Genomic DNA, 17,088 nt, shown 5'->3' with positions numbered 1-17,088 from the left:
CTGTGGAAGAACCCCCCCATGGGAGACAGGAATAGTTCAATCAAGTAGATTTTTATTCAGTCATAGATGAGTACATGGATTCTACCTTGCAAGGCAGAAGAGCAAAGTTCCATTTTTTGATTGGCTTTTTATAATTTCTTCTTCTTCCCCATTCCCCTTATTTATCAAAAAAGATAATATCTTTTACTTAAGCATTTTATTTTATTATGCTAATGTTCTTATTTTTTTTTTTTACTTGTCAGATTGACTTTAGAGAAGGAAAGGTTATTTTTCCTGTATCAAATAGATGCGTTCCTAAATAAACTGGATATTGTCCTAGGTCAGTTTACTGTACCCTGTCTTATGATAGACACCCGTATGAATAACCTGCCATTATAGCAAAACAGATTTGTCAGCTATTAACCCTAATTAGCTGTTAATTTTTCTTTCACAACACCAATCAAAATGTCTAGAAGGAGTTACCTAAAATAAACAGCTTAAGAAAAGTGTTAACAAAACCAAGAGTGTGCTATGTTTGTACTTGACATTGCCATCTAATTGCACGATAAAGAAAACCTGCTTCATTTCATGTAACTCTTTTGTATCTGTCATTTAATACATTTATTTTCTAGAGGTGTTTTTCCTTGAATAACCTGTTTCTCCTCATTCTGGCATCATGCCATATGTCAGATTTTATTCTTCCACTAGTCATTTAGCCCGTTACAATAACGGGCACTAGAACAGTAGTGCATAAACATTAGTAGGAACAGTCTATATTAAATGGCAAGGGACTTTGACCTCATTCTTTTTGTTGGTCGTATTTTTCTCTTTTTCAGCCTTTCTTTTGTTGATGTTTACTTGCTGAGCCGACCGTTCTTCGTGGGCTGCCGCCGTGTATTGTGTGTCTTTAATTTTCTGTGATAGTAATACTATCTTGTACGGCTCTATTCAATAAGGGCGCGCACAAAAAGGTGAGCTTCAAAAGGGCGACCTCAATTGAGCACGGCGAATAAAGGCGTTCGTAGATGATTTAGTTCAAATGGCTCTGGAATATGTGAAGAGCAACAAAGGTGCAGATCTTTATTTATGCGCGCCTTTATTTGCCCAATTGAGGTCGCCCTTTTGAGGCTCGCCTTTTTGTGCGCGCCCTTATTGAAGGATGCCTGTGCGCGCCCTTATTGAAGGATACTGTCTTGTACGTCCTCTGGCTTGTACGTCCGTAATATACCTTTAATTTTCTCTGGCGGTAATGCAGGCGTGCGCGTTGGTAATATGCCTTTAATCTCCTCTGACAGTAATACTGGCTTGTATGTGGCTGTAATATGCGTCACTGTATTGTGTACCTTTAATTTCCTCTCGCAGTAATACTGGTTTGTATTTCCGTAAAACGCCTCTAACTTTCTCTGACAGTAATATCGCGAGTCACACCGTGCCCCGCGCATGCGCACTTCATCAGAAGACACCCACACACGGACACCTGGACGCACATAGGGATTTTATATATATAGATTGTATCTGTTCTGATTGTAATACTGGAGAGGCAGGCACGAGTTTCAGTCTGCAAATACATGGAACTGAAAGGATGCAACAGCACTGAAACATAAAGTCAAAAAGGAATGCATGTAAGGTCCAAATAGTCTGTAGACATAGTCTTGCTCAAACATATCTGTTATGTGAAATATACACTTGACTACCCTTCACAATCTTAATTTTAAAACAGACAGTTTTCCTACTTTCTTCTGACTCCTCCATCTTCACACAACCCTTTATCATTCTTGCTCTCTTCTCCACTTGTTTCACCTGGAGTCTTTGAAATCCTTTCATTCTTATCAGTAAGCTGTTTATTTTTATTCCTCCTGTCACACTGGATTCCCATCTAGGTACTCAACTTGATGGTAAATGTTCTTCCCAGTGTGCATCACCGATGTCACTTAGTAGCAAGGAAAGCTAAGTGCATGGACCTACTGGAACTCCTCATTCTTGGCAGTAAACTCATGAAGAATGAGTACCTGGTCAATCCAACACAAGGTCTACCATTCATCCACATGTGCTTAAAAAATAAATGTTAATACAACAACATGTATTTATATAGCACATTTTCATACAAATGATGTAGCTCTAAGTGCTTTACATGATGAAGAAAGAGAAAAAAGACAAAATAAATAAGAAAATAGAATTAGGGAACACTAATTAACATTCTAGAAAGTACATTCAGTTCATCTGGACATAGTTCTTTTCCAGGGAGATACGTTACATCACTCTTCCAGTCACTTGGATGAGTGATGTAACGTATCTCCCTGGAAAGGAACTATGTCCAGATGAACTGAATCAACTTTCTAGAATTTCCTTACCTGGATTATTGAGCATGCATCAAGACACTAATTAACATTGAATAAAAGTAAGGTCTGATGGCCAGGGAGGCCAGAAAAAACAAAAAAAACTCCAGATGGCTGGAGAAAAAATATAAAATCTGCAAGGGTTCCGAGGCCACGAGCCCAGCCCCCTCTAGGCATTCTACCTAACATAAATTACCTCAATCAGTCCTCATTGTATTCAGGGTTCACATGGAAGAACTTGATGATGATAGTCATGTGGACTTCTGGCATTTAATACATCAATGTAGGGACATCACGGTGCTTTGATCATTTAAAAATTGATTAATTTAAAAATGAATAACAAGTACCATTTGCTGACCCAAAAATTGCTAATGTTGAGAGCATTTGGTACCAGGCCTTGACTTAAACTAGACACAAAGAATATGCTTTTCTTATGCTGAAACCTCTCAATTTCATTTTGATGTTCCTGGGATGAGTGACCTAATGATGATAAACACCAGATATAGCCATCCACATTTGGCTACAAATAACCAGTTTTCTCTCACACTTAACTGAACCATAGTGGCAATCACTTCCATATTACAAAACAGGCATCATTTGAACACAGGATATCTTCTGTGGCACATGCTTCATTCTTATTATATACAAATACTGAAAGTTACTGTTTTACGGGTACAGTAAATATCTAAAACATACTCTATTGATCCCCAACATACCTTTAAGGCTAGTAAAAGTACCAGCTATTTCCAGCAGTGACTTTAAGAAGATCAGAAGTGTAATTTAACGTAATACCATAATTCAATTGTTTGGGCGAAAACAGCTAAATGTAGTTTTTTAGCAGTTGTTTAAAAATCATGAATGATTCGGGCTTTGGTGCCACCTTGTGCTTATATTCATGTATTGCATAATTCAGAGTATTACTACCGGTAACTTCAAATCACATCTGTTCTTTACATGTGCAAATTTGTTCAGCCTGGGATCTTTTTAAGTTTAGTTTTCCTTTTTATTTTACATTTATTTTTGTATTTTTTTTCTATTGCATATTGGCTCATTAGAATACAATCAAATGTATGCCTCACTAGTCTTATCCCGCTTAGTTTCTGGGCAGATCAAAAAAACTGTGCAATAATTCAAACACATTGCTCTATCAGTAAAATCATTTCATTTTGAAAAAAATAATTTATTTGAATTAGAAAAAACAATGTAATTGAATTAGAAATACAATATGAGTTTGGAGATTAAAATAATATGAACAGGAGTACCTTACTGGGTTGTTAGATATGTGAAGTGGACTTATATGCGAGAAGGGATGTGGACAAATCTAATGTTCTAAACAAATTTTTTAATAGATTTCCCCTCCCTGCTACATTAACAACTCCTGCCCCCTCAGCTGGAATGGCCAGTGACAAGTACATCTCTTATCATTAGTATGAGCTGCCCATAACTGATGAGTAAGTGAGGGAGACAACTGAGGAGGTTACACACAGGAATAGCCATGGGACCAGACAGAGTCATCCCTCGAGTTCTTAAAGCCTGTGCTGACTAACTGTTACCTTTTCAGTCTCCCACTAAGGCATTACAAAGTGTCACTGCTGAGGAAAACATCTTGAATTGTTCCTTTTCCAAAGAAGGCAGGTGCCTCTTCACCTAATGACTACAGACCAGTGGCATTTATGTCTCACATCATGAACACATTTGAAATGCTGGTCCTAGACTATATGATTCCTCTTGTGGAAGACTACCTGGACTCACTGCAGTTTACCTCTTGGACAAAGACTGGAGTGAAGGATGCAATTATCTATCTGCTCCATTTGGCTTATTCTCACATGGACAAGTTGTAAGTATGGTGAGGATTATGTTTTTTGATTTCTCTAGCGCCTTCAATACCATCAAGCCATTCCTGTTATGGGGTAACTCAGAGACATGCAGATGGATGAGTCTATACTGTCCTAGATAATGGACCATCTTTCAGAAAGAACCCCACTTGTGAGACTCAAGGACTGTGTTTCTGATAAGGATGAGAGCAACACTGGAGCACCACTAGGAACAGTCCTGTCTCCTTTTCTCTTCACTTTGTACACCTCAGACTATAAATATAACATCAAATCATGTCATTTGCAGAAATTCTCAGATGTTTCTGCACTTATGGTACTATATGTATCAATAATGGGGATGAGAGTCAGGTAGAAAACTTTGTTTGTTGGTGCAAAAAAATTGTCTGCAACTTAACATCAGCAAAACCAAGCAACTGGTTGACTTTAATGTACACCAAGGAACCTCTACATCAATGACAGGGTGGACTGGTCTTGTAACACTGAGGAACTATATAAGAAAAGGAAGGGCAGGCTCTTTTTCTTGTAGGACTGCATTCCTTTAATGTGGGCAATGACATCCTCACATCTTCTACAATTCTCTGATGGTCAGTACAATTTTGTATGCTGTGGTGTGCTGGGCTGGTAATATCACTTCAAGAGAGGTCCACCAAATCAACAAGCTAATTAAAAAGAGCAGTTATGGGACACAGTCTGGACCCCCTCCCAGTGGTAGTAGCAAAAGAAGGAATTAAAACAAAGCTGAGTGTCATTATGAACAATGCTGCACATCCTCTCCTTGACACATTAACACTGAGTACTTTCAGTCAACAAATGATTCAGCAAAAGTGTGTAACAAAAAGCCACTGGGGTTCTTTTTGACCAACAACAATATGTCTGCATAAGGCTTCACTTGGACTATGACTGCTAAGTCAGAAGTTTTATTTACTTCCTTTCTTTTTAGTCATTCTGATGTGTATTTAGTAGATAGATAGATAGATAGATAGATAGATAGATAGATAGATAGATAGATAGATAGATAGATAGATAGATAGATAGATAGATAGATAGATACTTTATTAATCCCAATGGGAAATTCACATTTTCCAGCAGCAGCATACTGATACAATAAATAATATTAAATAGGGGAGTTTGATTTTTTGTCATAATGTAATGTATTTATTTTTTATTAAATTTCTGTAAAAACCTCCCCTTGATGACAAATAAAGTTGTTTAGATGTATAATAATTGCACCCTTCTCTCTTTTGCCTCATAAAAATTACTAAATTGGTTTTTTAGAGCAGGATTTGCTTTGTTTGCATTTGTGTTAATCTGCTCTTCGACTAAATGACCATTTTTTTTCCAGAAAATGTCTTTTTTTATTTTTTATTTTCATTTTATAGTGCTAAGGTTACAAATGATCCTACATGTTGTCTTGGTCATAAAACAAGAAAAAAAGTTAAAAATTGCAGTTATCTGGAGGAAGATGTGCAATTATTAATTGATACATAATTATCTAAGAAGTCAACAACCTTAAAAATTGGCAATTGCATTGCTCCAAAAAATGTCCTGTAAGGTCTTAAGACTTCGGATTGACCTGTCACCCAAAGTGCACTTGCTTGGAGGTGTCTAAATAACATTAAAATCTCATGATATACGTCACCAATTGCTTTGATTTTTTCACAGTTTGTGCAGAATATCTGTATCTTTCAGTCTTCTAAACGGTATTGAATTTGGTCTTATATTTTTTAAGTTAATAACATTTTTGTTTTTAATGAGGTTACAAATGTTACAAATGATCCCTACATAAGCGTTTTGAAAACTGCTTTGTAATAAATTGTTAATAACAACAAATTGTTGTCAGTTTAATAACAGACAGGAGTAGTTAAACTTATTGTGATTTATAATATATATTCCCTAAAAACATTTTTATCTGTGAGTTTTTGTGTTTTATAGGAAATAAATTCAGGATTATTTGTATCTGTCACTTCCGGTAAGGTTCTGCAGAGGATACTGCTTCGGAAGACAGCTTCAGGGCTGTTATTTGCTGATGGAGCACCCCCTAGATGGAAATCTGTTGGGAAAAGTTATTTATTAAAGTTTTCTTCATCGTTAAACTTTCTAATTTTCCATATTATAAACATATAGTTACCAATTTATATATATGTGTTTAACTTTCTAAATATATATGTATTTGTATTACATCAACTGCTTTGTAAAATGATTTGTAATCGCTATGAAAGCCACTATATAGAACTTTTATAAGCTGAATGTGGATTTCCAGTACAGGAATTATTGGGTAAAAAACATGCATATTATAATTTCAAGTGTTAGTAATGTAAAGATCTTTTAATTAATTCTTTTTATCCAAATATTTGTATAATCTTGTCTATTACTTTTAAGAATAATGTGATGTATTTATTTTTTTATTGGTAACCTGCCGATACTCTCAAACAACATCTTGTACTGTTTGTCTCAATTTACCTGTTGTCCTCTTTGTTCATAATTTTGTTTTTTCTTTTTGTGTTGTTTGCCTTCTTTGTCATTATTTGTGTTCAAGGATGGTGTGAGCTTCTTTCTTTGAATTAGCTGATGTCTTAGCTAAAGTTCAGAGGGGTTCATTTCCAGGGTTACTGGTCTTTTTAATTTATATACTGGTAAACATAGCATTTATCCATCCATTTTCCAACCCACTCAATCATTTCAGAGCCATGAGGAATAGCCACTGTCAAGTGTGGCAGCAGTGAGCACAAGGTAGAATGCAGTCTTCTACAGGATGCAAGTTCATTGTAGGGCACACATCCATATTCGCTTATGAAAGGATTTGCACCAGGATTCTGAAGCACTAATATGTTGGGTTAAAGTGCATGTTGTGTGGAGTACTCTACATACTGATTGTTGCAATTAGGGTTATGGGATTAGGGTGATGCCACACTTACAATATTGTGTACAGTTTGATTTAAAGTATTAGACAGCCAAGACTGTGCCATATACCTGGACTGCTACAAAAATTTGAGGACTTCAGATCCAGAACTATGATTAATAAATGAAGAATTATAATCTTTTCATACTAAGAATACAAAGATAAAAATGAGACATGATGAATTTGTAATGGGCTAGAATTCAGTATTCTAAAGAAAATGACATTTCAATGTGTTGCTTGGTGTAATGGGCTATAAACCAGTTTTTTTATACAAAAGGCAGAATTTCTGGAAAATTCTGCTACAGGTAGAATTGTTGATGGCTATCTACAGGACATAAATATTTACCTGCTTTGCTATAGTCAGACTGCTTTGATTTAGTATCTCATCTACACACAATATGGTGATACAGAACTGTCTGCTTCCTTTGAAAATTTACGAGTTCTGGGGACATTGGTTTCTAATCAAGTACTCAAAGTAAATGTGTTTACACTATTTGTTATGCAGGGGAAATTGGCTTGCACCATTGTTTCACTGATTACCATGTTGATCTATGCAGAAACTGAAGCATTTATATATTTCTGGGTAAAGGAGAATAAAACAGAACAGAGAAGTATGGTCTGGGACTTGTGACTAAGATGATTTTGGTCACTTGATGCTTCATTTCTTTCAATTTCAGATCATTCTTCCTTCCTTGTTAAGTCTGTTCTTTTGCCTCACTTCTAGACTAGCCTGTGTAAACAGCTCTTCTTCTAGTCTTCTCACTTGTGACATTGTGTCTGATTATAGGAAACTGGTTAGCACCCTTGTGACTTCTTGTCCTGAAAATTAAAAACATGTGTAAATAACATTCCAATTAGCTAAGCTGTAGAACTTATTTTTCTGTAACACTCCATTGTCTGACATATGTGCAGTATAATGGTTCTGAGTCAATAAATTAAACTTAGCAATGGAAATAATAGTTAAACTGCATCATTCTGTTGGAGTATTTGGTCATCCTTCTACTTCCATTATATTTAATAACTAATTTTAAAATATAGTAACAACCAGCATCTACCTTGCTTATTCTCTTCATAATTTTTAATATGTTACCGACCTCAGGCCTAGGGGAACCTGGGCCAGGTACAAGCCACTGTTGCTACAGGGTGTAGCCACAGCGATATGGTGAAAGAGCATAAAGGAAGCAGGCAGCATAATATAGGGTGTAGCCAATGATCTCTGTTTGCTGCCTGAGTTGGGTACATAAGGATGGCAGAGACTGTAGGGGAATAAATATATAAAAATATGTATAAGAAATGTATCATTTTATAGATGATCCAAAAAACCTTTCCTCTCAGTTCCAAATACAACAGGATTCCAGGTTCAGTGAGCCAAAGTAATAAATGGAATTGAATGGGGGAAGCTGACCCTGGATTTAATGGGATCCAGGGATGGGAGAGCGCAGATACATAACCTGAATGATAATTAGGGAAGAAACACCCTGTTATAAACTAAATTTATATGTGTAAGCTTAGGTACTTTTGCATTTCACAAATATCTGGAAATGACCAGATTTTCACCCAATAATTAGGAAGGGAATCGAAGTGAGACAATGATGCTTACAAAAGTAAAACAAAGTACAATGTTTATTTTAATAAAGCTAAAAATGATGAAAAAGAAAGAGAGAGCTTGTTAAACCAAGAAAGGACAGAAGCTCTGACTTTAGAGAGGATGTGATTAGAATTATTACCTGAAGAAGTGATGTTGTCACTTTCAAAATACAGTTTAATGTTGACAAGTGCAAATTCTACACATGGGCAAAAGGAATGTCAATTATAAATATAAGTAGGGATACAGTCCTACAAAAAGCAACCTCTGAAAAGCACTTAGGGATTTATATTGACACAATATTTACATCATCTAAGCAATGTGCAAAAGCTATTAAAAAGGCAAATTAAAATTAGGTTATATTGTAAAAACTGTTGAATACAGTTAAGGAACAAACTATAAATACATATCAAAGGACATTAGGCTTAAACTATACAATTTACTACAGAGTCCATCTCTGGGGTATTGTGTGCAAGTCTGGGCACCATGCTACAAGAACGATTTAGCAGCACTTGCTTGCTCTCCTCTGCACAGTTTTAAGTGCATTGCAAGACTAAAGGACATGTCATACTTGGACAAACTCAGAGAAATGAACTTGTTTAATCCTGAACAGAATTCTTTCAATTTAATGGTAAATCACTTACTTGGGAGACCAGTAGAAATTAAGGGGAAGTGCATTTAGGACTGAAGGCAAAAAACAATTCTTTATGCAGAAAGTTGCAGGAATCTGGAACAAACAACTAAGACAAGTAGTTGAAGCAGAAACCTTGAGAACCTTTAAGGTGTACCTGAATGAGGTATTGGGACAAGTTATTTATTAGATAAACAAATGAGCTTGATGGACTGAATGGTCTCATTTTATTTATCAAATTTCCTGTTTTTTACATGCTAATGCTGTTAGTGATGAGGATAAAAAAGTGAAGGCAGGCTTGATTGCACAAGCTATTCAGGACTTATGTTGCATTTGTCATGAAGCAGAGCTGGGAAGCAAGAAGTAATTCTGAGTTTAGGGTGCATTTTTGTCTTATTGTTTTCTGAGTCAGAGGTTAGAAATTGTGAGTTCACAGTTTTAGTTGGATGCAGTCAAAGTCCAGTTGATTTTGAAGGGATACTGAGTTCAATAGTGATGAAGGTGAGAAAATGACAAGCAGTAGTCTCTGAAAGTTGTCAGAAGCTAGCCTTCTGAGAGTAAATTCAGTTTGCTTAGTGTTCAAAAGTAAGAGTGGCCAACAGTTCTTAAACAAATCACCTCAAACAATGCTGGATTAGTAAAAGATACAAACATCTTCTTTTACTATTCTTGCTGAACTGAAATCGTATGTGATTTCTGAGTTATTTTTCTCTTTATTTTGATGTGTTCTTCATATGTAACTACAGGGCTTTAATTTCTGTGTGGGACTGACAGAATCAAAGATATTTCTTAAAAACTCAAACTGTTTTTTAAACAGTCAAATACTACCATGTTTTCAGAAAACAAAGCAAAACAAAACATAACATTATTAACAATTGTATTCATGTATAGAATTGGCTTAGAAATAAAAAATATTTGTCCTGGCTTTAAGAGTGCAATGATATTGCTAATCAGCTGTCAGATGAACTACTTTTTAGTACAACACCATATACATGCCTAGATAAATGAACAAAGGCTTTACAGTCATCATTTAATTGTAATGAACATGACTACAGTTGTGCATCAAACCAGCTATCCACTTTATAACCAATTTATCCAGCTAAGAATTGTGGAGATACAGTTTATTTTTTTGTATAGCCCAAAATCACAGAGGAAGTGCAGCAATGGGCTTTAACAGGCCCTGCCTCTTGACAGCCCCCCAGCCTTGACTCTCTAAGAAGACAAGGAAAAACTCCCCAAAAAAAAACCTAGTAGGGAAAAAATGGAAGAAACCTTGTGAAAGGCAGTTCAAAGAGAAAAACCTTTCCAGGTAGGTTGGGAGTGCAGTGGGTGTCAAAATAAGGGGGTCAATACAATACAATACACAGAACAGAACAAATCCTCAATAAAAAAATAAAAATTTTTTTAGAAGTACGGAGCAGAATTTAACAGTAGATGATATCACATAATAAGATTTAGATAATTTTAGACTCCTGGAGACCTCATCCATCAAGCTGCCTTCCCCATTTGGCCATTCCACGGCTGAAACAGTGTTGGGCCAGCCAATCCGAAGAAATGATCCCCTCTTTCTCACGATTCCTGCGATCCTCCATCAGGGATGACTTTACCTTAGGCAGGCAAAACAACTTGGCAGGTGGGCCGTGGCACCAAGTGCCACATTTGAGTACCGAGAAGAGAAACAGAATAGGTGAGGGTTAGTATCCAATTCTAACTGTCATGTTACTTATGTTTTAGTGCTAATGACTAACAACAGAGATGCAGTATGTACAGTTAATCAGCAGCTCTAGTCAGGATATGCTACACTGAAGTAGTGAGTCTTCAGCCGGGATTTAAAAGCTGAAACCGAAGGGGCATATCTTATAGTAGCAGACAGACCATTCCACAGTTTACGGGCCCTGTAACTAAAAGCTCGACCTCCCATTGTTATTTTATTAATCCTTGGAACCATAAGCAGACCAGCATCTTGAGATCTTAATGTGCACTCTGGTTTGTAAGTCATGATAAGTTCAGACAAGTAAGCTGGACCTCGGCCATTTAATGCTTTATATGTTAAAAGAAGGATTTTGAAATCTGCCCTAAACTTAACCGGGAGCCAGTGTAAGGATTTAAGAACTGGAGTTATGTGTTTGTATTTTCTTGTTCTTGTAATAATTCTTGCAGCCGCATTTTGTATTAACTGGAGGCTGTATAAAGAACAGTTTGAACATCCAGTGAACACTGCATTGCAGTAGTCAACCCTACTAGAGATAAATGCATGAATTAATTTCTCAGAATCCTGTTTATTTAGAAAGCGCCTTAATTTCCTAACATTTTTAATATGGAAGAAACATGTTTTGGACAACTTTGTAATATGCGCTTTAAATGACATGCTAGAGTCAAAGATAACTCCTAGATTGCGGGCTGATTCAGTAAAATTAATTGGGATTCCAACTGAGTTAAATGATGAGAAAATATTGTTATGATCAGCGTCATTCCCTCCAACAATTAACATCTCTGTTTTATCTGTAAAGACAAGTAGTTCTCATTCATCCACTCCTTTAATTCGCTAACACAACTAATTATAGACAACATCGGAGAAACTTCATCTGATTTAAATGAAAGGTATAACTGGGTGTCATCTGAATATGAGTGAAAATTAACATTATGTTTCCTAATGAGAGATCCCAATGGAAGCATGTAAAGTGAAAACAGTAAAGGTCCCAGTTGCCTATCCTGGCTTCACTGTATAATTTTGTTTAAATAACATAAAACAAGTAAGTTTCATATTCCTTTCTATCTGTAGACAAAATACCTTGATGGGGGGGGGGGGGGGGGGGGGGGTGTGGGGGGGAGATGCCAGGTCTACCACTAGAAAAATTTTGAAGTGCCTTTGTGCCAAAAGTGTTGCACAGATTTGTTGGAAGGGATCTGGACAGAAGAAACCCTATGCAGACACTAAATGGACACTCGGTTGGGCAAACCAGGGATAGGTCAGTAACACAGACAACTCCAGTGCAGTTATATGCAAACACTTCATTTTTCAATAAACACTACAATGCCTAGAAAATTTACTTTTTTCATAAATTCTGACTATATTAAGTGAGTCTAATGTGGGTCTAACAAACTATTATACAAAAGATGTTCCAAAAGGGCATGGGTGACAATTTGAAATATTACATTGTAGCAGTAGAGGCGTGTGTCCACCTCTTGAACCCTCAGGTGCCACTCCAAACACCAGGTAAAAGTCCAAGACTTCTTTATTTTCTTATAACACAGTGCACCAAGCACCTTCCACTCCACACTACTCATATACTCAATACCAATTACAATACTCTTTCCTCCACTCCCAGACACTTAGCCACCCTACTTCCCAGCTCAGCTCAGTGTACTGGACTTTCCCAGAGTCCTTTATACTCCCTGACCCGGAGGTGTTCCTGTTCCATTACCCACAAGTCCTTATTCCTTCCGGGTCAGGGTAGAAGTCCTTTTCTTTAACCTGGAAGCACGTCATCTCTCCTGCTCACGTGACCAGGACGTACTTCCAGGTTATAGGGCACATATGAGTCCACGGGCCTCCCGACAGCGACTCCCAGTGGTCCCCAAGGTATCCAGCAGGGCTGTGTATAAAAACTACATAGTCTATGAGGCCCTGGTGGAATTTGGGGCACGTCCATGCTGCTGGGAGAGCTCCTCCTGGCGCCCTGGGGGTGAAGCCGGCAATCCATCACAACATGTTCTGTCTTTCTTTTTTCTTTGCAGATGCAATTCTTTAAAGCACCAAAGCAGCACTGTCTCAGGTTGAGGCAGCCATTACACTTTGGATGCAAAATGCAAGGGACATGGATGGAGAAAGAAAGAACAATTACCACAAGGTCCACCCATGGGAAACCCGAGCTGTAATATCCCCCTAAAACATACAAAATGTGAAATCAATGGGCTTCACAAAAGCAGTAAATGTGGACCTATATATCCACAAATGGGAGCCCACTGTGCACTGCTAAAAATAAATCACAAAATGGTGGATCTAATGTGGATTATCTATGCTGGCCACTAGCACTGGACCCCACAGGTGGCCATGATTTCATGTCCTAAATGGGGCCATAGTTTTCATCCCATACTGGGCCAAAATGGGTATGTTTGCTGGCACAATTGTACTGTACTACTCTTCAACAACATCAAAGTTCATGTACTGAACCTAGAATAAAATAATGTAGATACTTAAATGGCAAGTTACTCAGAGAAATATTTATTTTTGAGAAGGGTGCTCTGAACTTTCTGAAAGAATCATGGTAGGGAGAAGTGGCTTACACAACTACAGTGTTTTTGATATTTAAGGGAAGATTAAGTAAAACAGACAAAGATGTCTGTACACAAGGTGAAATGAAAAATGATTAAGAGATGACTAAGAAGTCAGCAGATGTCCTGTGAACAACCAGCATGGACAGTTGTTACAAACACAGAAATTTCAAGGGTGGTGGCTCAATCCAAAGGGTATACTGTAAGTAGAAGCAGAAAATAATAAAACAGACTTTCGTTTTATATTGGTTATCTAGGTGTAAACCAATGAAATAGCCAGAGCAAAATGTATGCATAGATTGACAATGTATGTAAATGCAATAGTTCATAAAATTAAACTCTATCTTTTGTTTCTCTGACCATTGTTATAATGCTGTAACAAACTGTTGTGAGAGATGCTCCCTCCTCATCTTGGTGCTGCAGGCAAAATACGGTAAATAATGCAAATGGAGAACATTTTCTCCTGCCTGATTACTGACTCAAAATGTTTTATCAATAAGTTTCTTTCTTTAATTAAGATGTCCATTTCTACTACGGGGGGCATTTGAAATGCTGGTAGGGGCATGATGTGATAAAGTCCTGTAATCAAACATGTAACAATATACCGGACTGCAGGGCTGACGTGATAACTAGTAGGAGTGTCATGCCAGTAACAGGTAGCAACAGAAAAGGAGAGTTTTTGCTGGTGAGTACAACGATTACAGTACTTTTCATAATGATGGTGGGGGCAAGGTACATTTTTACTGCCCATTTGCATCAACCCTCATAATAGCCTTGTTATACAGGGTGAGCCAAAAAGAAGTACCACATTTCAAACATTAATTCTACAAAAACGTACCGAGATAAAATAAATTTCATTATGACAGAAGAAAAGGTGTACACAAAATAGATTTTTTTTCACTGTGTTTTAAAAATGATGTCTTCATGGTGGTGGCCATCAGTAGCGATACACTCTTCGAGGCGATTTCTGAATGCTCACATAACTCGTTCGGCCATTTCAAGGGGAATAGCGGCAATTTTCTGGCGAATAGTGTCCTTGAGGGCTTCAAGGTTTAAAGGTCGGTGTGTGTATACCTTCGATGTGAGATAGCCCCACAAGAAGAAATTGCACAGAGCTACATCAGGCAAACGTGAAGGCCACCCGACATCGCCGTGCAGGGAGATCAGCTTCCCTGGAAACATTACCCACAAAACTTGCATGAATCTTCTCAATATATGAGCTATTGCTCAAGCCTGTTGAAATCTATCATCCACCATATCCATTTCTTCCAGTTGGCGCCGCATAAAGTTCTCTACCATTTTAATGTAACATTCTGAAGTGACGGTGACCACTACTCCCCCTACTCAAAAAAATAAGGGCCTACAATTTCAAATTCTGGAAACACGCACCAAACTGTAACACGCCCACTGTGCACGAGGGTTGATTTCAGCCCAATAGCGAAAGCTTTGCTTATTTACTTAACCATTCAAATGGAAATGTACCTTGTCGCTGCACATGATGATGGATCTTGATGAACGGTTTGCAGAACGTTTGCGCACAACTCTACGGCTAACCCAGTCTCTCTTAGTGAGTTCCTGCGCTACCATCAATTTGTATGAATGGATATTAAGGTCATTGTGCAAAATCCTCCTCAAAGACGTGTTGGAAATGCCTAAGGTAGAAGCATGTTTGCGCGCTGAATGTTTAGAAGACTGCAAAATTGATGCCCTTACAGCTTGGATGTTTTCAGGTGTTCGCACAGTCCGAAGATGGCCTGGAGATTTTCTGTTCAATGTTGTACCCGTCTGTCTAAATTTAGGTACCCACTGAAGAATTGTTTTCCGATTTGGGACGTCACCGTTAGGAGGAATAGTGAAGTGCGTTTGAAGGATGTGTTGCGTAGTGATGATGGATTCGTTGTTTTTGAAGAACGCATCAACAGCGAAAGCATGGTGCGCACCGGACCAAGGCATGTGGCCGAGTGAAAACTACAAGGGATTGCCTATAAAAGGACCTCCACCCCAATCCACTCGGCTGCCTCTACCTTGCGCAATGACCTTGAGAAATGTGATACTTCATTTTGGCTCACCCTGTATTATCCATTGGGTGATACATGTAATTCACATGCAGTACATATTATCGTATAGACCTTGTAAAACAGCGCATTAATAATAATACATTAATTATAATGTAATTTTTTGGGAAAAATGTAAAACAATGCTTTGCTTTAAAACAATACAACACACAAAACTGGTATTAAAAACAATAAAATATATAATACATAATTGCATGCTAAACGAAACTTTACTGTATCCTCCTCCTGCATGCATCTCTAAATTTCTTTGGCTGTTTCAGCCCTCGTCCTGCAAGCCAAAAGACACCTGCTCATTTAACTAAACGGTGCAATATTAAGATGCTTTTAACATACATTTTGACTGAAACCTTAAACAAATTCAAGAAATTAACAACATTTTAAAAAATGGCATACTTAGTAAGTATACTGTAGCATCCTTGGGTCTGGGCCTTAGAGCGTATCCCTCCGGGTCGTTACAATACAATGGGATGGGCAGCGGCAATGACCCATCATAAATATTGGAAGAAGAGTGTTTAAAATTATACATCACAACACAGATAATAATAATAATAATAATAATAATAATAATAATAATAATAATAACCTTCAAACTGCCATAGCATAGGAAACACAGACATTGTAAAGTAAAATTAAATGATAAAAACGGCAACATGACTGAAATGGTTTTGAATACATTGTTAAGTAATAATACATTTTATTTATATAGTGTCTTTCCCATGCTAAAGATTTAGCCAGGCTAAATGATCTCCTGGAAATGGGCTTGTCATTACGTATAAAATAACACAAAGGGCAAATTTGTAACGATACCAGAAAGACAGTCAAATCTTCTAAGGTGGTTTTGCACAACAGTCGAAGTAATGAAGGAGAAGGTGATTCTCAAAGGTTCTAAGAAGGCAATTCTGTCAAAATCAAGGGTTAGAAAAACAAAGTTTAACACCTCAAAAAATAATTGATTGTCTGGTTCATAGGCTAGATGGCAGCAAAGACCGAGAGATGAGCAGTGTCTGCTGTACAGCAGATTGCTTTGAATTGTTTTGTTTTTTTCTCCCTGTAGCACACATTGAAACTAAGGAGTGTGGAAAAAAAGAGGAACACTGAATGCATTTCTGATTCCTCTAGTCACAATCCACCCGTGACATCTATATAATAAAAAGGCAAGAGAAGAATCTTTTGGAATTGTTACTTCACAATTTTGACTAATAATTTCTTAATATTTTTGGTTAAAACCAGAGAAAAGCCAAGCAAAATGACACCTTTTATTGGCTAACTAGAAAGATTACAATATGCAAGCTTTCGAGGCAACTCAGGCCCCTTCTTCAGGTGCCTGAAGAAGGGGCCTGAGTTGCCTCGAAAGCTTGCATATTGTAATCTTTCTAGTTAGCCAATAAAAGGTGTCATTTTGCTTGGCTTTTCTCTACATTCATAATGGCTAACACGGTACAACACCCTAGTACTATGGTTAAAACCATAAAG

Source organism: Erpetoichthys calabaricus, chromosome 7 (genome assembly GCF_900747795.2).
Source record: "Erpetoichthys calabaricus chromosome 7, fErpCal1.3, whole genome shotgun sequence".
Lineage (NCBI taxonomy): Eukaryota > Metazoa > Chordata > Cladistia > Polypteriformes > Polypteridae > Erpetoichthys > Erpetoichthys calabaricus.
Note: the sequence above shows the minus strand (reverse complement) of the source record.